At 47.3% G+C, this 22,544-nt stretch overlaps 1 protein-coding gene across 5 annotated transcripts in view; it reads left to right on the top strand.

The window, feature by feature from the left end:
* DLGAP3 (DLG associated protein 3) overlaps positions 1–22,544 on the top strand; it is a 1,860,282-nt gene that overhangs the window by 1,639,610 nt on the left and 198,128 nt on the right. The gene's annotated exons all lie outside the window — the stretch shown is intronic.

Raw genomic sequence — 22,544 nt, 5'->3', positions numbered from 1 at the left:
TCTCCAAACTAGTAAACCTATCCTTCTCGACCAATTCTGTACCTAACAACTTGAAACAGTCATGGGTTCTCCCCCTTCTAAAAAAACAATCTCTCGACCCGGCCAATCCCACCAACTACAGGCCCATCACCACGGTCCCCTTCCTGCTAAAAATCCTCGACAGAGTGGCCTTCCTTCAAATTCAAGATTATTTAGAGTCCAATCAACTGCTAGGCCTGCGTCAATCTGGCTTTCGTCCTCAACTCGGAACAGAAACTGCCCTTGTTTACCTCAAAGGTCAGATTGATGACATCAAGGACAAAAACAAAGCAGCTATCCTACTCCTTCTAGACCTCTCATCAGCCTTCGACTTGGTTGACCACAAAATACTCTGCAACCACCTCTCATCTGCTGCCCACTTCTACCCCTCTGCTGTCATGTGGATACAATCCTTCCTAGCCAACTGAAGCATGAGAGTCTTCTCATCTGTGGCTGAAGCAGACCCCATCACCTGCGGTGTCACACAAGGGTCCTGCCTCTCCCCCACCCTCTATAACATCTTTACAAAACCTCTCTTTGATAACTTGGACTATCTGGGTGTCACCTACACCAACTACGCAGATGACACCCAGATACTCCTCACCATCACAGGCAACTATAATACAGACGCCACCAGGATTAACGAAATCTTCGCCATCATTCAGGCATGGATGGCCACACACGACCTCTGCCTGAATGGTGAGAAGACCGAGCTCCTCCTAGTCGGATCCCCTAATAACTTACAGAAACTTAGTCCCGATTACTCCAACTTTATCATAGATGGCAACATCATCCCAGTCGTGAAAAATGTGAAAACCCTAGGCTTCTACCTCGACGCCAATACCAACCTCTCCAAACAAGTTAATATGACCGCCTCAGCCACCGCCTCCACTGGAAAACTAATTAGGGCCTGCAGACCTTTTCTATCCACGAACAGCTGCCTCATTCGGGCTAGGGCCCTCATACAATCGAAGCTTGACTATTGCAATAGCCTCTACCTTGGTGCCAGCCAAGCTATAATCAAGAAACTTCAGATCCTCCAAAATAATGCGCTGAGAGCAGAATTAAATATTCCCAGGAGAGAGCACATCTCCCACATAAGAACATCTAGCAAATGGCTATCCATTCAACAAAAAATCGACTTAAAAACCCTCTGCCTTACCTATAAAGCCCTAAACCACCTAGCCCCCCGTACCTCACCAACAAACTCACCTTAAAACCAAACACAAGAATCACTAGATCCTCTAATACTCTCTGCCTCACCGTGCCCAGATTCACCACCAAAAGAGCTGGAGGCTCGAGTTTCACTTTCCTTGCCCCTCAACTTTGGAACACCTTGCCGCTGAATATTAAATTGACCAAAATCTTCCAATTGTTCAGAAAATTAGTAATTAGTTGGCTTCTGGAGAAGGCAACCCTCAGGTAGACTAAGCCTATTACGAACTGTATATATTGTACATACCCTGAAATGTTTAACCGTGAAATCTAACTACCTGCTTGTACATACTGCATATGGCATATTACCGCCACAATTGTATAAGTGCAATCATTTTCTATATATACTGTAATACTATAACTATGTAACCTGTCCTTAAGCGCCCATTTACCCCTGGGTCTGGAGCGCTATACTAAATAAAATAAACAAACAAACAAACAAATAATCGCAGAGGCAAGTGATAACTTGAGGGCTGGTCAAGCTCTGGTCAAACATTGGCATGACCAGAAGGCGAACACGGTTGAGTTTACGCAAGACCAGCTTGCTCTTGTTATGGTCACCACAAGGCAGAGGGCCTTGCAGGACAAATGGATAGGACCCTTCAAGGTTGTGGGTAAACTTGGAGAGGTGAACTATCTGGTGACGTAGGCAATCCTAAGGAGGCTCTCAGAGTCTTTCACACCATCCGTTTAAAGGCTTATGTCTCTAGACCTGACATAGGAGCTTTGCTTCAAGCTTCAGCTCAGCAGGAGGAGGAGAGTGAACCTCTGCCTGACCTCCTCAGAGGCTTACCTTTAGATGAGCAAGTGGAAGGAGTTAATCTCTCTTCCAGTCTCACATCTGACCAGCAGGATGAGTGCAAGTTACTGTTCATCAGTTTGCCTCCCTGTTCTCACTTTCACCAGGCTTGATCCCTTGGGGCCAGCATGACATACACAGTGGTGACTGTTTGCCTGTCAAAAGCAGGGGGTACAGAATTTCAGACAATGTCAGATCCCACATAAGGAATGAGGTCAACAAGATGCTTGAACTCGGGGTAATAGAGCCCTCTACTAGCCCATGGTCTAGCCCAGTTGTGCTTGTACCAAAGGCAGGATCCAAGGAGTTGAGATTCTGCGTGGACTATAGGGCTCTAAATGCAGTCACCACGACTGATGCCCATCCTTTGCCTAGGACAGATGAGCTGGTGGACAAACTTGGTGCAGCCAAGTACCTCAGCACATTTGACCTAATGTCAGGCTATTGGCAAATAGCCCTGACAGACCATGCCAAGGAAAAAACTGCATTCTCCACCCCAGCTGGCCTCTACCAATTCAAGGTAATGCCTTTTGGAGTAAAGAATGAGCCTGCTACATTTCAGAGGATAGTCAATCAAGTTCTGAATGGGATGGAGGACTTCTGCATGGCATACTTGGATGACATTGCAGTGTTCAGCCCTACATGGAAAAAACATGTTGAACACCTAGGTTATGTATTGCAGGCTCTTGAACAGGCCCATCTGACCATAAAGGCAAGCAAATGTCAAATTGGTCAGAGTTCAGTGGTCTACCTTGGGCATGAGGTAGGAGGAGGTGAAATAAGGCCATTGCCTAACAAAGTACAAGCTGTACAAAACTGGGCCCCCCCTACTACTCAAACCCAAGTGAGAGTCTTCCTAGGTCTCTCTCGGTATTATAGGAACTTCATAGAGAACTATGGGACCATAGCCTCTCCCTTGAATGTCATCTCCTCTCCCAAATTTCCTAAAAAGGCCAGGTGGAATGAGGAGTGCAATCAAACCTTTGAAGGTCTAAAGAAAGCCCTTTGTCAAGCTCCAGTCCTAAGAGCTCCTGACTATCACCAACCCTTCATTGTACAAACTGATGCTTCTAATGTAGGTATAGGTGCAGTCCTTAGTCAACTGGATGAGAAAGGTAGGGAACACCCCATTTGTTTCATCAGCAGGAAGTTAAAGTATCCTGAGACAAGGTGGGCAACAATAGAAAGAGAATGTTTTTCTATTGAGGTTTAGAGCATACTTGTATGGATCTACCTTCACTATTCAGACTGACCACCAACCTTTGCGATGGCTGATGCAAATGAAAGGGGAAAACCCAAAATTACTCAGATGGTCAATCTGCCTGCAAGGAGTTGATTTTTCCATTGAGCACAGAGTAGGAAGTCGCCACCAAAATGCTGATGGTCTCTCTAGGATGTTTGTAACCGACTAGAGGTATGAGGTCCATCCAGGAGTGGTTTAAATCCTCCTGTCCCTTAGTCTGGGGGGGGGGCGAGTGTTAAGGAGAATTCTCATTTATGGCTAATTTCCCTCACCTAGTGAGTCCCCCAGTAGCTTTGCTAGACTTCTGGAGTTTTTTTCCACTTGGAGAGAACTTTTCCCCCACTCTTACCTATGTTTTGCCATGTGTATTTCTCTGTTTTTGTGATTACACCACTTCAGTAGCCCCCTTCTTTTTGTGTGTCACACAGCACCTTCAGTGCCGTGGCACAAGGTTGTCTTTGAGACTTCCCCGACTCCATTTCTGTGGCGACTACCGTCCCTCAGAAAAGGGTAAAGTTACCATTAACTTTACTTAGTCAATCTACCACAGATCCAGTACACCCCATCTTCCATGGAGTACTGAAAAGGGTTAATTTGTATCCCTTTTTATCTGTACCTCCTAGAGCATTGTTTCGCTCTTTTAACATTTAGACTTGGCTGGTGGCAGTGGTATCTACCCTAACATTTCTACCGCAATTATATTAGATAAACGTGGTACTGTTCTTGGCTATTATATTAGCCTCGAACATAAACCCGCTTGACCAAACCGTCTTTCTTTTGGCTCCAGTTGGGTTTATTCGCCATTTCTTTTTGTTAAAGTCCTTCTTGTGTTTTACTTTGCGTGGAAAACTAGGTTCGCCTTCTTTGTTCACGGTCTTTTGGCAGGCTTCTGCTCAGAAGCCCTCCTTAAGGTGCCTGGGTGTCTAGGTGGGCTGAATGTGAGGGAGGGGTGTAGTCAGCCCCTGCACAGGGTATCCTAGGAAACCCAAGTCGCACTTTGTCATGATTGGCCAGGGTAGTTGTCCGGGCTGGACAACCCCCGTGCTGGGTGATTGACAGCCAGGCTGTGTGAATGGGGGTTTTTCGCATAAAAGGCAGGTCTCTTGGGCTAGAAGTCAGAGAGTCGCCACTGGAACTACAAAGAACCGAAGAGAAGCAGAGAGAGGATACGGCTGCTGCAACTACCCTGTCCCGGTGAGCCCTGCTGCAGTCTTGAGCTATCTTCCCTTCAACGACTTAGAGAAGATCCAGTTCGGAGTCTTTTTCCCTTGAGCTTGGTGGGGATAACCAGCTCATCTTCTACAGCCAGAGGATCCTCTTCCTTGATCGAAATCGCTGCACGCTGCTGTAGTGGTCCGAATAGCCAACTGAAGAGCCTCTCCTGTTTTTTAGGAGCACACCTTTTATTCCTCGTCGCTGCTGCCGGCCTCATCCCTGTGTGGTGCAGACCCCCTTCAGACGTCCTCCTTCCTAGCGAAGCTTCAGGAATCGTGGGTCTGCGGGAAACCAACAGGAACAACTGTCAGGGCACCAGCTGCACCATTGGAACAAGGTACTGTGTTCTGCTTCATGAAACTGGGTGAATCCCTTTTCGTCATTTCCAAGGCTTCCCCTTGTCTTCCCTCCTTCTTATAACTTTTGCTTCCGAACATTGACAACATCGAAGTATTTTTGGCTACGTTGAATCGTGAACTGTCTGACTGTGTGATCTTCGGCAACAGGCCCCCGGTGTCATTCGACCCTGGCTCCGGCCCTTTGACTTTTGAACTCCTGTCTCTGAGTGTTTCTCGGTTCTGTCTGCCTAACCTAAATATTGCCTGTTATTTTTGCCTCCAACTCCCTCGGGGTATCTCAGGTGCTAAGTGTGTTTTTGCCCTGGTAGCATTTCATGTCACGGAAACGCGTTTATTTAGCAGACCGAACTGTCAAAAAGTGATCGGAAATCGTATTTGCGGTAACATGTTTTGTTCTTAACACCGGTTCATTCAAACACAGGGTACTTACCTTGAGACATACTGTACAAAGTGAATTGGTTAGTTGTAGTATATTTAACGTGTGGTTTTTGTTTAAGTTTAATTGAAGTGTTGTGTTTATAACGAATGGTTTAAAAATAAATGTACTTATATTTTTCTACCTGAAACCTTGAGTCAGTGTTTGCTTGAGTCACAGTAATTGTGGTCCCTTTGTGTAATCTCTGCTACTGCTCATATACTCTTGAGATAAGCCTGGCTGCTCCGCCACTGCTATCACTCTGACATAGTAGTACAGGCTTGTACCAAAGGTAAAACTTGTATTGCCAACTGTAGTCTTAATTGTGTGTAGTGGTCCCTAAGGGCACTGCACAGGATTCTGCCTAACAGCCGCCAATGACCTTTGTCTGAATGCCAGCAAGACAGAGATCCTCCTCATCGGCACACCTTCCCCATCCTTTCCGATCTCTCTCTGGCTGACCTCGCTTGGCCCTCCTCCTATCCCCACCTGTGAGGCTAAGAACCTTGGGGTCATCTTTGACTCCACACTCTCCTTCTCTGCCCACATCTCTGAGGTCTCTAAAAAGTCAAACTTCCTTCTGCACCTCCTCAGAGGTACTCTTCTTTTCCTCTCCTTCCCCCAGAAGCTCACTGTCTCCCAAGCTCTGGTTCTCTCCAAGCTAGACTATTGTAACAGCCTCTTTCTAAATCTTCCTGCCTCTACTTTCCGCCATCTCCAACTAATCCAGAACAGGACTGCAAGACTTGTCCTCGGCCTCAAGCCCTGGGATCATATCTCTCCAGCTCTGAAATCTCTCCATTGGCTCCCAGTGGATGCAAGGATTACATTTAAAACCCTATGCATTGTCCACAAGGCTTTCTGGGTCCTGGGTCCAAAATACCTTCAGCTATCCCTCCGCAAATACCTTCCCTCTCGAGCTCTCCGCTCCTCTACCGGTAACTCCCTCAGGGTCAGTCAATTTTTCAAAGAAACAAGCTGGGGGTAGATCTCTGTCTTCGGCAGGGGCCTCCCTCTGGAACACCCTCACGGCCACTCTAAAACTTGAGGAGAACCATCTCCGGTTCCGGAATCACCTCAAGACTTTCCTCTTTGCTTCTTCCTTTGCTCCCCCTTTCCCTTGCTGATCTGCTCAATCCTGGCACAGCGCACCTGGCCACCCTCTGTCCCCTGGGCCGAGGTACCTGCTCACCTTGCCACCCTTTCAGCACTTCCTCCTTGCCACCCCTTGCACTGGGGACTATATCTGTACCCATACAGTCCCCAAATCCCCCTTTTTCTTCTTTCATGCACTTATCAGACTTACCCAGTTCTGCTGGCGTAAGCACAGCACTTGCCACGTGTTGGCTGCACTACCCCTATTTATATCTCCATTATCTATTATATTTGTTTTTATTATTTATCTGTCTCCCCTCTGCTCCGCACTTTCCACTCTCCCCCTTTCATGCACTTTTTCCCCTTTCCCTTTCCCATGCACTTGCACGTTCTTAATGTCACTGGGCCTAGTAAGATCGCTGTTCTGTTATCTCCCCTGTTTCCCCTCCCTTGTCTTGTCGCGCTCTGAAACACTTGCGTACGAGCGTGTTACAAATATGATATGATATGATATGGCATTTGTAACGCGCCTATACACAAGTGTTTCAAGGCGCGAAATAAAATATCAAATATCAAAAAAACCAAAAAAAACATACTGTTGAGCCCAAGGTTGTGAACGGCAACATTGTATGAACTTGTGAACAAAGAACTTGTGTGTGTTTAAGCTTGAAAGAAAGTCTGGTGAAGAAACAGCTGCAGAGTGGTGAGGCGCCACGTGGACGCTCCTTCAAGGACTCTAGCTGGTCCCCTTTGGTGAAACTACAAGTACTTTGAGGCCCTAGGAGAGGCCGGCGTGAGGAGCCAGATGGGTCATACAAGGGTCGATTCAAACCCTTTGTACAATCAAAACTCTCTGACTCATTGACAAGAAGGAAAGTAAAGTGCGTTAACAGAACTGTGTGTAGCCTGGCTGGGGCTTTAAGGAAAGCATGATTGGGGCTGAGACCTGAACATAGGTATGAAGGGAACCTAAGTGGTCTGAAGGGACTGTTTTGTGAACTCTGGCAAGTGTGAACCCGACAGAGGGATGCCAAAAGAAAGCTAGGCAAAGGGAACCCCGCTTTCTGATAAGATTGTGAACATTGTGAACTAAGGCAAGTGTGAACCCGACGGAGGGATGCCGAAAGAAAGCTAAGGGAAGGGAACCCCTGCTTTCTGATTAGGATGAGCCAATCATGAATTGTGTTAGAATGGCTATGTGAACCCGACAGAGGGACGCTAAGGGGAAAGCTAAGGAGAGTGAATCCTGCATATTGATAAAGCAAAGTGAACTGTGTATTTGGCAAACATGATCCTGGCTGAGAGATGCCTGCGAATCAAGGTGAGTGGGAATACACTCGTGAACACTCTGTCGACAGGAGGGAACTGGATCGAGGGATGTCCACAGTGAATGATTGTTTAAAAAGACATTTAGACTCTCGAATCTTGTAAATGGTGGTATTGTGAAAAGAAGGCCTTAGTGAACCTGACTGAGGGAGGCCCATGTGGCAAGAAGAATCGGAGCCCGGCAGATAGCGATCCTATGGCGAAGCGTAATCCCCACATGAAAAGTTATTGAAGGAACATTTTGTTTGGTGTTTATGGCAGATCAGGTCCTCTCAGTCAAGAGACTTTGTGTGAAAGAGACTTGACCACAGAAGGCCCTGAAAGTTTGCAAAAAAAATGTAACCTTTGTGTTAGCGAGGCACAGGAGTGTGCTGTGGTCAGGGGTCCTCTCTTTTCCTATGCTAAAAACGTGGGGAAGGGAGACCCAGCCATACTATCGTGACTTATTATTTGGTAAACACTTGTTTCTTTTCTTGAGAACATTATCCCACACTATTTTGTAACTTAGTTGTAAGGATCGGCAATAGTTTATTTTAGCATAGGCTCTTTTTATTTAACAGGACGCCAATAGGACTGTCTTATTATTATTTGATAGTCGTAGCTTGCTCCCATCTTAGATTTAGGTTGAGATTCAGTGTTTTTCCAACCCATTTATATAGTTTAAAAAACATCCTTGAACTGTCATCAATGGTGTCTGTCTTTCCTGTTGCCACAATGAGTTCCTTACACTGGCCAATACAGAAATAAATGCCTGCCCTGAACTCTGCATAATTTAATATGAATAATGTGAAATAGGACCAGGAACGTCTGATATGTGAGTGACTCTGCCCAGAGCTACATCAGTGCGATTCAGCCATGAAAACTCCAAATTCTCCACTTCTAGTATTGCTATTTTATGGACTTCAGAAGGATAAAGGGCAGAGTCATGGCTTCAAGATGTTTTCTGCTATGTGTGCTTTTGCTCAAAAACAATGGACATACAACGTGGGAGTACGCTCAAAGTTGTGAAGTGTGCTTCTGGTAAAATACACAATGTTGCACAGCACTGTAATCAAATTGAGGAAAGTGACAGAAAAGCTGGGATACATAACCAGATGGCAGGAGCATTGCTGGGACTAATTGGGCAAACACATTCCACAAAAGGATCAGAGAGAGAGGCGCTGTTGTGAGGCTCACCGTGATGGCCGCTTCCTGAGAGGCTCCCGTCGACGGCTCAAACATCCTTACATAATCCTAGATCCAGACCGCCTGAACTGCCCAAAATAAAAGCTGACCTGCAATGCGAAGCACCCCGGCACCCCCGGTGTAATAATAACGGTGTCCGCAGCCTCCAAGCATCAGTATGCCCGTCGTGTGGGGACACGTCCGTTGGTGTGGGGGAGGTGCAGCCCACCAACATAATGCAGGCACCGAGATCCGGACGGAGATCACAGCCTGATGTGGATTGCCAGCAACGTGAGCAGTGCGCGGAACTGCTCCTCACTACGTGCCAAGAACCCCTGCGACAACCGGAGTGGAAACGTCACTGGCAGACCCGGAGAAGAGTTGCCCATAGCCCGTGGCTGCTCCAACCCGCGCTTCGGAGTGCTGTGGCTGGGCTCCCTGGGCATGTGGACCGAGGCAGTGTGACTCGTGGGTGCGCTGGGACCGCCCGGCCCCGCTTTCAGCTGCGGCGGGCTGCTGGCTGGCTGGTCCGCTGCCCCAGGGTCGGCCGTGGAGACCCCCTTCTTTTTTGCCAGCACCGACACTCGCCTACTCCTGGCGGCGGTGTCCCTCGAGGAAGGGCCACGTCACAAGGACCCGGCCAGCCGAGGAGGCAAGTGGACTGGGACGCCCTCTAACTGATACAAAGGTATGCCGCCTCCCTCAGTTACACAGTCACCCCGATCCAGGCGAGTGCCCACTAGGGCGGACATTGTCCTGCCAACCGTGCCACGAGGGCCCCCCCGACTGCACCTGGCCCTAAATAGCGAAGTGCATCACATGGAGTTTCACTACCCTAGATGTAGTGGAGGCCCCCCCTTCACAGTAATGCCCACGGCATCAAGCAAGCCCGACCTGTGGTAACCGGTCAACACACGCTCCCTGGCATCCAGTTATTTACAGCCTGCTGGACGTCCTCTGCGTACTGCACAAGTGCGGCACCATACCACTGCTGAAATAGAGCGTTACTGCAGCCCGGGGCCTGGATAATCTGGGCCATAGTGAGATAACTGCCCCAAAAGACTGGGTCAGGAGCCACGCCAGGACTGTCTGCCCCTGCAATTCCCTGTTCTGACCTTGGGGGATGTGCTTGACCGCAGGGTCCCGGGGTCCACCAAAAGGATCTTTTGGACTGCCTGGGAGACCGGAGAGCCTGTTGCACCACCTACCCCGACAGTGCGAATGGTGGGGTAGGCTCCCACTGGGACGATTTACACCCCCACACACCTTCGGGTTTTGGTGCCAGTTGGTGGTGTTCCCATCCCATGCCCATGTGAGGCGGTTTAAGCCACACCCTGTACTGCTACAGAGGACCTGCAGAGAACTTGTGGATTGTCCCACACACTGGTGAGCACAATTGCACCCTGCCGGGTCATAGGAGGAACCGCACAGGCCTAGACACTGGCCATTAACTCTATCTGGCACGAACATTAGTAGGTCAATATCTCACTGGTAAGCACGCTGGGGGAGACGGACCAGCTCACAACCTTGATTACAGAGTGTGCCAAACTATCGAGACAGCACTACACGGCCCTGTTACCCTTAGGATCGGTACACAACACAACCTAATGCTCAGCCCTACCAACGGATCGAGCAGTGCGACCCCCTAATGCTGACCCCGAGCATGGTAAACCCAAAAAAGCAGGCGAAGATGGAGCAATTCGCCCGCAATGGTCAAACCCAGCCCACTGCGTCCTTCGCCTCAACATCACTAACAGAGCAGGTGAACCAGATTCTGTTAGCACTAAAAAACTGCACGGATAGCCTCGGAGTGAAAATCGGCGTGCTCACGTGTAAAGTCGACATATCAGCGATCCAGATAGACAAGATGGTTGGGCGTATGACAGAGGCGGAACAAAGAATCGGTGAGGGTAAAGACAAGATAGCGACCTTGCAGAGCGAGATGGTGGCCCTACAACAGTCGGTGAAGAAGGTCATGGGCAAGAATGAGGACCTGGAAGGGTGTTCCAGGAGAAATAATATCTGCATCATGGGGGTACCGGAATCCACACATATAGACAATGTTAAGAAGTTTGTGGAGCAACTCCTGGTTGATACTCTGGAAACCCCTGCGCTATCTAACATGTTTATGGTGGAACGGGCGCATAGATCTCTGGCCCCCTAACCCCCACCCGGAGCGCCCAATAATTGCCAGGATCTTCTGCTACAGAGACAGGGACGTTATACTAAAGGTAGCAGGAGAAAAGGGAGAGCTGTGATGGGAGGGCTCCACGATCCGTCTCTTTCCGGACTTCAGCACAGCAGACCAAGATCAGCAAAAAACCTTCCAAGTGGTTGAAAAAACGCTCCGGAAAAAGGATATAAGATACTCCATGATGTACTCAGCAAAGTTACGCATACAACACAACAGCTCAACACTGTTTTTTTACTGTTCTGGAGGCTGCTGAACGTTTTGCATTAAATTTCCCAGACCCGAGGGATCCCTGCACCGTTCGCCTTGACAGTATTATTGTATCCTTTATGACGCCTACAAGGAAGTTCTCCTCAGCCTGGTCCCACATTAGGTCTCTGTGGGCTATGTTTGGCGCTCATGGCAATATCGAAATTAGCCGTCGCAGTGTGGAGAGTACGGGCCGCCCTCAACGCCCCTTACCCACGCGCACTGCGGGTTGGTTTGAGTATGTTATTGTTGAGGAGGTTTCAAGTGGGGGTGGGAAGGGAGGCGGTAGGTTGTTGTTTCTGGCGTGGGTGGAGGATTGGGGGGAAAGGACAAGTTCCCTAAATCATTCATATGGCACAAGCCATGGCACATCCAACAGTCACCATTCCGCATCCGTAATGTATGGGTTTCACCTACGAGGCACACTGACTGATAAAGTAGCATACCTGGCGCTGTGCTGCGCAATACGACAGGAGCACCCAGGGCACGCACACTGCAAAGTCTGTATTAGATATGGGGGATAGTCAAGTCTTAGTCCTGTCTATAATGTCGTGGAATGTCAGGGGCCTAACCAATGGGAAAAAATTAGGCTGATCAGTAATTATAGTAAAGATCATGCCATCAATATCCTATGCTTACAAGAGGCACACATGGCCCAGGATGCGCCTATCCCCTGTATGCCCGGCTGGGGCATACACCTATATGGCTCTGCATACTCCACGCATGCCCGGGGGGATTCAACGTACATCCACAGCTCCCTAAACTTCAGAATCAGCAAACAAATAAGCGACGAGGAGGGGAGATGTGTAGTACTCGCTGTGGAAATTCTCAGGCAAAAACTCTTGCTGATAAATATATATGCGCAAAATACAGACACACCGGAATTCTTCCACAAATGCGCAAAACACATTCTTAAATTCCCTGGTTACAACATCACATGTGTAGGCGATTACAACATGACCCTTACTTTGGAACTAGACAGAACCTCCACAGCACAACTGTCCCCACCGCGAGCTACAATAGCATGGCCAGTTATAGCGAATCAATATGACCTGCACGACGTGTGGCGTGTATCCCACACAGACAAGAGGGAATATGCGTACTTCTCGGATGTCCACGGCAGCTCGTCGAGGATAGACCACCTTATGGTCACCTCTGCCCTGGCGAGAAGCATAATAGAGTCCAGTATATTGCCACACACCCTTTCTGATCACTCTCCCGTCCTGGTACGCATATCTGGCCCAATTGGCCTTCCTAGACAGGTGCGATGGAGATTTAGAAGCACTGCACTGGAAGAAGTGGCATTCCGTGCAGAAATTGCCCCAGATATCCAGACATACTTCTCTACAAACGTAAATTCAGTCCCGGACTCCAGGGTGATATGGGAGGCTTTCAAGGCATATACGAGAGGCTGCTGTATCTCTAAGGAGAGCGGGTGCTGAAAACACTGCACGGTCCATGAAGAAACTTGAGGAAAAGATTAAGGTTTTGGAGGTGCAACAAGGGGAACAGAACACTGAGGAAATACGTGAAATCCTTAAAAGGACTAAGGGAAGAAATTCTGTCATTTGCAAACAGGGCGGAGAGATACATTGGCGACCCGATAGCGGCAGTAAAATATGGTGAAGAGGACGGCCCCAATAGAACCCTAGCCAGGGCATTTAAACAGGAAAGGCAGTTGAACCCTATCATGGCTATCGAGAAGCAAGACGGCAGTCTAGTTAAGGACCTGCAATCTATTAATGACACTTTCAGAATTTCCTACTAGCAACTATACACCTCCCAAGCCAGGGCAGAACATGACATCATGCCGCAATACCTAGACGAAGTCGCGCTAGGTTGGCTGGATCCAGAAATAGGGGGCAAACTAAATAAATAAGAAGAGGAAATCCGGAAATCTATTTTCTCCCTCCCGGGTGGTACGGCCCCAGGAAACACCGGTTTTACTGCAGAATTTTATAAGGCTTACGTTGATATATTGCTCCCCCATCTGAAAAATATGTACGATAATGCCCTATCAAAAGGTATCCTTCCTGAATCCACTAGAACTGCATTGATCACTGTGTTACTAAAACCTGATAAGGATCCCCAAAAGTGGTCCTCATATCGTCCCGTCTCTAATTAACATTGATAATAAGATTATTGTGAACATTCTAATGGCTAGATTACTTCCCCACATCCCTGCGCTGGTCCTTCCGGACCAGGCAGGGTTTGTTCCAGGCTGCTCCCCTAAACACAATCTGAGGAGACTATTCGGACTAATGCACAATGTTAACCGTGATATCCCTAGAGCGATCCTGGCGCTAGACGCTGAGAAAGCGTTTGACTCGGTAGAATGGCCTTCCTATTCTAGGTACTCAGACGCTCCGGCATCGGGCTATTATTTATGCAATGGGTTAAACTGTTATATACGGCCCTGAGGGCATCGGTGTACACGGATGGGATGACATCAGATCTCATATATCCATCCAGGGGCACGAGGCAGGGCTGCCCCTTTTCCCCAATTCTATTTGCCCTGGTGATGGAGCCCCTGGCATGCCACATCAGAGACCTGCACGCACATCGTGGGATATGTCTTCAAATCGCACTTCAATATCATATCGTTGTACGCTGACAATATCTTATTATATGTCAAACACCACAAAGAAAATCTCCCTCCTTTGATACATGAAGTCACCAGATTTGGGGAACTTTCGGGTCTCAAAATTAATTGGACCAAAACAGATATACTACACCTGACCCCGGCAGTACGCCAGACGGACATTGGTTTAGAATTCCGTTGGTGTTCTTCTGGGATGCGCTTCCTGGGTGTGGTGGTGACAACCAATGTGAGTGACCTTTACACATATAATTATGTCAAAGCCCTAGAAGATCTGGAATTAAAAGTAGACTCCTGGATACATCTGCCGATGTCCCAAGCTGCACGAATCGCCATGATTGGCATGGGCGGGCAAACATGCTAGAATACCCTAGGATACCCTCACTTTACTGTACGAGCAGGGAGGACTAGAATACCCGACCCATACTTTTATTACCTTATGGCCTAAATACAATGTATAGCGGGATGGGAACAATCGGCCCCAGACTTCCCATACTCCAAGATGGCTAAGGAAGCAGCCCATCCGCATTATATCAGGGGAATGCTGTGGGGCACACATCTCCCCAGTTCTGATGAGAGAGGTACAACCCACGGCTGTGACGTGTAAAGCCTGGGATCGAATTTTGCACCTGACAGGCGCTCCTCCCGCATACTCACCAGACCTGCCCTTATACAATATCCATAGGATACAACTAACATATGAGAGATCCTTCCAAATCCTTTTTCAGAGACTAGGTATCCAGTCATTAGGAAATCTGGTGCATGACGGCCAATTCATAACGTGGGACACACTGTGTACTAAGGGCGAATGGTCAACGGTCACCCTGCTAATGTATCATAGAATCAGAGAAGTGCTGCGGGTGAGGTGGTCTGATTTCCCCAGGGTTCCTCCCACCCACACTATCTTACAGTACGCACTAAAACCACTGTCGTCCCAGAAATTGGTGTCAACGCTATATAAAATGGTCAGGGGAGCGAGGGCCACTACAAAACAAAGCTGCAGAACCAAATGGGAAACCAACTTGGGGGAAAATGTGAATGAACAACAACGGAAGCTCACTGGGCGTCAAAGCTGTAGTTTGCCCTTGAACAACCGATTCAGGCTGATACAGTATAAATTCCTCAACCAAGCTTACAATTTCCCCGCCAAACTACATAGAATCTTCCCCGGGAGGTCCTCCAGCTGCAAGATGTGCAACATGGAGTCTGCAGACTTCTTGCATGTGGCCTGGTTGTGCCCATGGGTACTTCCCCTTTGGGTGGGGATAACAGCGGCTATGTCGGAAATGCTCTCCACTGCATGGTACTACTCACCAACCCTATGGCTCCTAGCCTTGATGAGTGATGGCCCACGTGGCGAGAAAAATCTCCTGGGTATGGCCTCAGTGACAGCGAGATACTTCATTGCAAGCATGTGGGGGAAACACGCCGCCCCAACTTTCAGCAGGTGGATGATATACATGAATCAGTGTGAACAACGAGAATCAAGGTACTCACAAACTCTACCTCCCAACAGCAGACCTATAGAATATTGGCCGCCTTTCAGACATTACTACCTGGACTGGAAACAGAATGAGCAAGCTGAGGAGCCCGAATCTGTATCGGCACATGAGCGGCCTGACCCCGGACCGAATGTATCTGTGTAGTCATAGGGTACTATACCCTAAGGAATGCGTAGTCAGTGAAGTAACTCATACAGCACCTTAATGCCCAGAAGTCGACTCTGCATGCAGTATTTAATGCTACTAGGATTATTTGCCGGTTTCTGCTAACTTTGTGCCTATAAGACTCATAATGGGTAGGGTAGGGGGAGGGTGTGTGGCGGGATCGGTTGGGAAGGTTTGGTCACTCAAGTGATGTCTAGTTGTACGCTATGGTGTTAGTACAATAATATGCAATAAAGAACATATTCTCCGACTAGAGATACAAGCTCAAATTGGGGAGGGGACAGCAACTTGACACAAGAAAAAAGGGAATCCCACAGGCAGTGAGGAGAGTGGTGCCAAACCAATGAAAGAAAATGGCACCCAGGCTCAGGAAAGGAGACAGCTCAAGAAAAAAAGTGCACAGGATTATTACGAAGTGTGAGGAATTGCAATCTGGCAAGGGTACAAAGCCTTGGCTTTTTTGTTTATTATTAGCAAATAGAATGATGAGGCTCTAGACGGGATTATGAGGCTTTGGGAAGGCTTGGCCAGAGGCAGCAAGGACACAGTTGGAAGGGAGGTCTTGCTTCTTTTCATTTGGGTTGCTTAGCAGCATGCAAAAATCAATTTATGCACACCCCCCTTCCACACATGGGCACTGAGGATGCTGTATTACAGACCATCTACAACCACGGGGTGCCTATGCCAGCTAAAAATAGGCAGGGGGGGCATGTCCCCATCATAGAGACCTTTCAGCGAAAGCACACATGTTTCTGAGTGGCAGAAAGTCTTCATCTCCCAGAGTTCAATACCCCACCCCACCTCGAACGAGGTATTAACTCTAGAAGCAGATTTAGGAAAGAAAAGGGCAACCAAACAGCAGGGTCAAAGGACAAAGAGACATGCAACGGGGGTGGTGTCTGAAGGCGGTGAGGAATGTAGCTGGAGAGAAACATCCTCCTACAAGCTCCGGCAAGCTGGAGAGAAGTGTCAGGGCAACAGAAATTCTTAATTTGATTTGGTTCAAGATGGGCGATGGGCTGGAGGTGTCTCCGTAGTGCTCCGGAGGAGGGTTCATGCAGGTGAGTCCCTGTGCCGTGATAAAGGGCAGTTGAAGTCCAAGAGACACCCAGTAGCAGCTTGCCTCGTGTTGTGAAGTGAAGGCAACGTGCCCGGCGAGGAGTCTGCTATCTCTGCCTGGGGACTGGGGTCATACGCGTGGAGCGAGTTGCAGTGGCAAAACAGGTCCGGCAGCGATCGGTGGAGGCATGCTGCTGGTCATCTGAAGAGCCACCCAGGGCTCTATGAAGGGCCGAGACCCAGCCCCGCAATCTCAGCGACACTGGTGCTCGGAGTTTTAGAGGAGGAGCCGCTCTGGGTCTGAGGCCGAGATGGAGATGGTGAAGGTGAGCCGCATCTCCTAGAATAGCTGTCAAGGCGGTGAGGAAGCTTGATCCCACTCAGGCCTCTGGCATGCATTCCAGATTTGAAAAAGGTGGGAGGCAGTAGGGAGCCAACAAAGCTGTGCCCAGCTGAGGATGATATTGCAGAGAGGGACTGATTGCTGTGAGGCACTCTGAGTCATACACTATGTGGGAGAAGTGGTTCCTTTATATTGGTCCACAAAGTTGCCTGACAGCGCACATTCTTGTGAGGTCCGGATGACACTCCGTGGCGAGTGGATTATATCCCGGAGTACTGGTGGCTGAAAGTAGTGCCTCACCTGCTGTCTGCAGCACTGTGTGCGCAGTGGGTCTGTTCTGCTTTCACGATTGGTGTGGTGGAGTAGGAAGCATCTTGGCTGTCTTATTGCAGGGGATTGAACTGCCTGGGGAGATCCGGCTCTGTGCTGGGGCCTGGTATCACATCCTTCCCCCAGTGATCTGATGGCCCTCCTGCTCAGGAGGGACTGGCCTATAGGGAACTCTGGAGATGTCCTGGTAGGCCTCTGCACCCTGGGTCTCTTTTGTGTGGTATTTCCAAATGCTCTCATAGGAAAATGGTTGGGCTTGCTGAAAACTATAAATACGGGGCCACACTGAAAATTTCCAGGGCCTCTTTTGGTTCCCAGTCCACCCCGGCTCCTGCTTCATGCATCAAAAACCTTACAGTTGACTCTTTTTACCGGGCTGGACATCCTGCTCATGCTCCTGGCTAGTCTGACCGAGGAGAAGAAGGCAAAGCCAGGAAGTTGATGAGAGATGGAAGATACCTATCAAGAGGGAGGAGGTAGGGCTGAGAGCCCTGCGTCATGACAGTGCCATTCTGATAGACATTCATGATGCACCTAGAGGATGAGAAGCATGCCAAGAGTACTTCCCATCTGGTGCCACCATTAATTCCTCTACCACCTCTTCACTTGCATTGTGTCCTCTTTGCCCTGCAATTCCCTTCCCACCCTAGCACTTTGTGTTTGCGCAGACTGGAACTTCCAGCACACCTCTCTCCCTCGCACTTTTTGTTACTGCACTTGCACGATCCAAATGTCAAAGGGTCTACCAGGACCGTTATTGTTATATTTCTCCCTCGTACCCCCACACCTTTTTTGTCTTGTGGCGCCTTGAAACACTGTTTGTTGTATTGGCGCCTTACAAATATCCAATAAATAAATAAAATAAATAAGGCCAGACCATGGAGGACTAAAAGACCACTTTTACTGCATCAGCTCTCCATCACCAGCGTCAGAGATATAAGGATCACCCACATAAAGTTAAGGAGAGGGATCCATGCTGGTAACCGCAAACCTAACAGGGCCACACTTAACGCCCATCTTAGTTTCACCCGCTCCATCAGTCCGCTCTTCCTGCATCCCCTCAGCTCAGGACTTGGCAGCTAGACCCTCCATTAAAGCACAACACTACAGGCCTTGCTGAACCTCGCTATGCCTACTTACCTGGAATAGCTAGCAAGAGCTGTGAGGTGCATGTGACAGGCAGCACAGTCCGTGAGAAGAATGGCAACATCCTTTCTCTCTCCAGTATTCTGCTCTGCCATGGTGTAATATCCATGGGAAAAGTCCTACCTACCTAGATTGGAACCTACTCACAAGGTTGGAAGACTTGTCCCCTTTCCTGGGATTCAAACCACTGAGAAATGAAGACACTGGACCCGCTGATATATCTGACTTGCGAGATGCAAGAGGAAAACATCTTAGGTTTCAAATGAAATCAGTGCTCTGAATTAGAGGGAAGAGGTGGATGATGAGGACACATTTTTCAAGTTGCTCAGCGAATGATTCACAGTGCTTCAATGTTGAAAGATTTCAAATGTATACATTTTAATGACTTATAGAAATGCATTCAAGAAGGAGCCTTCTGACAAGGAGCGTGTTTCTTCTCAAGAGTCCTCAAGGGCTCAGCTGCCTCGGCGGTCCTTATTGCCTAAGAACTCTCCAGAGCAATTGTAAAGAGACCTTTTCATGCCAGGCTCCTGATTTGTAAAAGGGCTTTCATTTAACTTTTAGTGTTTACGACATCTGGCAGCCTATTCCTCACGAAATCTCTGCTACCCTACAGTGTGTGGCACTCAAGGCAACCTCTGCTTATCTCATTGCAATCTCCTCATCGCTCCCCATAAGGCTATATGTTCTATACCTTCGAATGCTAAGCTCTCCCTCTGACTAACCCTACCAAAAACTCTCTAACACCAAGCTTACCCACCACCCAACAGAGATGTAACATGAAACAGACCTTCAACAGAAAACACCAGAACCACAGGCACTCTAGCAACTCTCCACAACACTCGACACACACACGAAACACCTGCATACAACCATTCACAAAAACATCACGCAAACACCAATCCACCAACAGCATATCGCACACAGTGACCAGTTTTTCTGAAATGTAGCTGCCAACAGCACAACAAACCTCTCTCAATCCTACTAACCTACCATCCCATCCGCCTGGAGACCAAGAAAAATGGTAGCAGTGCGCGCTATAGGTCACATTAAGAAAACATAACATAACAGCTTACATTTATATTTTCTATTAAAAACAGACACCCTCCTCCCTTTTAAAAGAGCCTTGCACCCCCAGACATCCTCTGGATCACCCTGCATTACCCACCGTTTGAAGACCACGCCCATTAAGTGATGCCAGCATGCTGGCTCTATAGAATATAGTTGCAAAATGCATGTATCCAACAGGTCAAACCCTAAATGTTTTGTAATCGAGTGGTCTGTGGTATAATAGGTTGAATACAGAAATGTATATAGGAATCACAGACTACCTCCTTCTCCTGTATTTCACAATTTATAGATCCAACTTAACTGAACTGTTGACACTGATATCAACGGGAAAAAACCAGACACGAGCTTGATGTTTTTTATCACCAACAAGAATCAATAATTTGATTAATTTCATAAACATTTCCTTAAACCAAGGTTTACAATTGTTAAAAAACATAACACCTCATGATTTTCATGATCACATAAGTCAATTATTCTCATTCTTCACGGGCTAATATACAAACGATGGCATATTTCTGATGCCGTGGGGTCATTATTAACCAAAGAACAATTATTATAGATGTTCAATTAGTTTCTGAACGTCTTAGAACAGAGCTTTCCAAAGACTCAGAGAAGGGCAAGTATTAAATGTTATTTCTTCAAACTTCTTACGCACATGGACAGTGTGTTACAATACGTCACAATTATTCATATGTATTCTTAAGGGAACCAGTCCTTGTTGTGTCCTTTTTCCCTATCTCTTCTCTGTCTTTACTGTTCTCTGGGGGGTACTGAATGTCCGTTACCCCAACAGATCTTGTTTTATACGGATGTTTAAAAGGGTATTAAGTCGACGCACTGCATTTCGGCCTATTGTTCAGAGGTAAACCCCATGCTAGGTAGGTTTCCCTGTTCATTTCATGAGGCCTTCGTCTGGACAGAAATGTGTTGTTTTTTGCAATGATCCTCAATCTTCTAACCCCACATTTATTGGGACAATCTTGTTCAGTAGATAAAACAGGGACAGACTTCTTGTTGGTAGGTCGCTTACTCTGACCGCTCTTTATCTCTCTGTTTAATGTATGCTACGGTAAACTGCGTGGTTTCTTCTAGCAGTGTGCCAGATTCTTAAATGATGGGTCAAATGTCCCTGGATGTATTCAATCAACCATCGTGTATCCTCCTAACAGGTCAATCCCGATACAGGTGCAAGTTGTGGGGCCTCATCAATGATACCAGTCACCCAGAGAAAGTCCCCCAAAATGCACCACTAATTTGAATCTGAAAGCAGACATTACATGGAGAACATCCAAGTCTTGTCTACCGAGTCAAAGTAATGTGTGTCACTGGTGTGCTCTTTTTCTATCAAGTTTTTTAATATTCCAGGTTGAGCAAACAACCTCCAAAATCATAGTATTCCAGCTGAAAGGGTGGTTTTTGACCGATAAAAGAGGTGACGAGCACAGAGATTGAGCTCATAGGAACAGAGACAGTAAACCTACTAAAACTTATCTGGAACTAAAATGCAGAGGAACATCAGCATTATGATATGATATGATTTGGCATTTATAAGATGCCTGTACATAAGTGTTTCTTATGAAAGAAAAGGTAAACCTGGAGACCATGAATGGTCCGTATGTCATGAAGAGTTAGTGGTGAAAATGCAAATGGATGGGGAGTGCCTGCTTTTCGAGTCTGTGTTTCATCAGATGTAAAGTATTTTCCTAACTCAAGTAAAGCAAGCTATTAAAGAAAAACCTTGATAAAAACATGAGAACTTTACACATTGTTTGGAAGGTACTATGGCTAAAAAATGAAACGACCTTATATTTCAATGCCATTTTGAGGAAACAGCATAAAATGAGGTAAATGAGCTCAAATTATACATTTTACATGTTGTTTTGTTGTGCTATCAAAGTTGCGGTAACCTCTACTTAAAAGTCTGTCTTTGAGAATATGCTTTCGAAATATTGATAGGAAATGAGATACATATTTAGTGCAAAATGAATTGGCAGTTCACCCAGGTCCTGTCCTGGTCAGGAGGAGCTTGGGAATGTATTTGGGGAAATACCTGAAGGAATAGGCATGACCTAGGGTTCCACTTGGAGGGGGCACGACCCAGTCAAAAGGGGGCCGAATGTGTTTCAAACTGTGTAGGCCACCAGAAGGGGACTGCTGTGTGGCAAAGTAGGGAATTGTACTTGAGTGGCTACACTTCTGAAAAGCTGGTAGGGCTGAGGCAGGCAGAAGATATATTAATTTGGGGCATATTCTGACCGATCTTTCAACATTTACTCTTCAGTCAACACAGAGGGGCCAGCAAGGCCCCTTCCATTCCCATACCAAATACCAGCCCCATCCCATACCACAAATTTACCCCCCGCCCCTTTTAACCTCACGTTTCCCTCAATGGCATTGACAGCGCTGTATTGCTTCCTAGCTAGGTTCACGCTGTATAAAACGGGAAACACAAATAAACACTTACAGGCAATCGTTTTTCAGGATGTATTCATTTTCCATACTAGCCGGTCCCCCTATGCACCAATAGCAGGTATGATCCCCCACGCAGAAGTCTGTTGTTTTATTGTAGTATGAGTCTGGCAGTAGGTAGTCAATAAAGTGCTCGTCCAACGCCCTCTGAGATAAGTTGAATTTTACGAATTCTGTAAATTGGTTTAAAATGACTCATTTTATCCATTGCCTGAAAAGTAGCCCTGTAAATATTTCCCGAGTTTATGGATAACACTCTGGTGTAGGTGTAGCCACTCCGATTAGGAGGTGGGTGGTAGAATGCTAAGTTTCACCTCACTAATGATGTCCAAAGAAGCCAAAACATATGGGATACAAGTGGACTTTATGTAATGATAAAATATTGCTGAAAACAACGCAATGTAAGCTTCCCAGAGAATGCCTCTGGTTATGACGAAAAAAAGTATTTACATCCATCACATTAAGGGTGCTATAGGTCCTGACTGCGAGCAGTTAAGTGATGAGGGCTCGGACAAAGATGACTTAGTAGTACACTGATGAGTGAAAGATGAAACCGGGATTGCGCAAATAA

This window comes from Ambystoma mexicanum, chromosome 11 (assembly GCF_040938575.1).
Source record: "Ambystoma mexicanum isolate Mex_15411 chromosome 11, UKY_AmexF1_1, whole genome shotgun sequence".
NCBI classification, from domain to species: Eukaryota; Metazoa; Chordata; class Amphibia; order Caudata; family Ambystomatidae; genus Ambystoma; species Ambystoma mexicanum.
The sequence above is the reverse complement of the archived record's forward strand: the minus strand, read 5'-3'. Positions and strand labels throughout refer to the sequence as shown.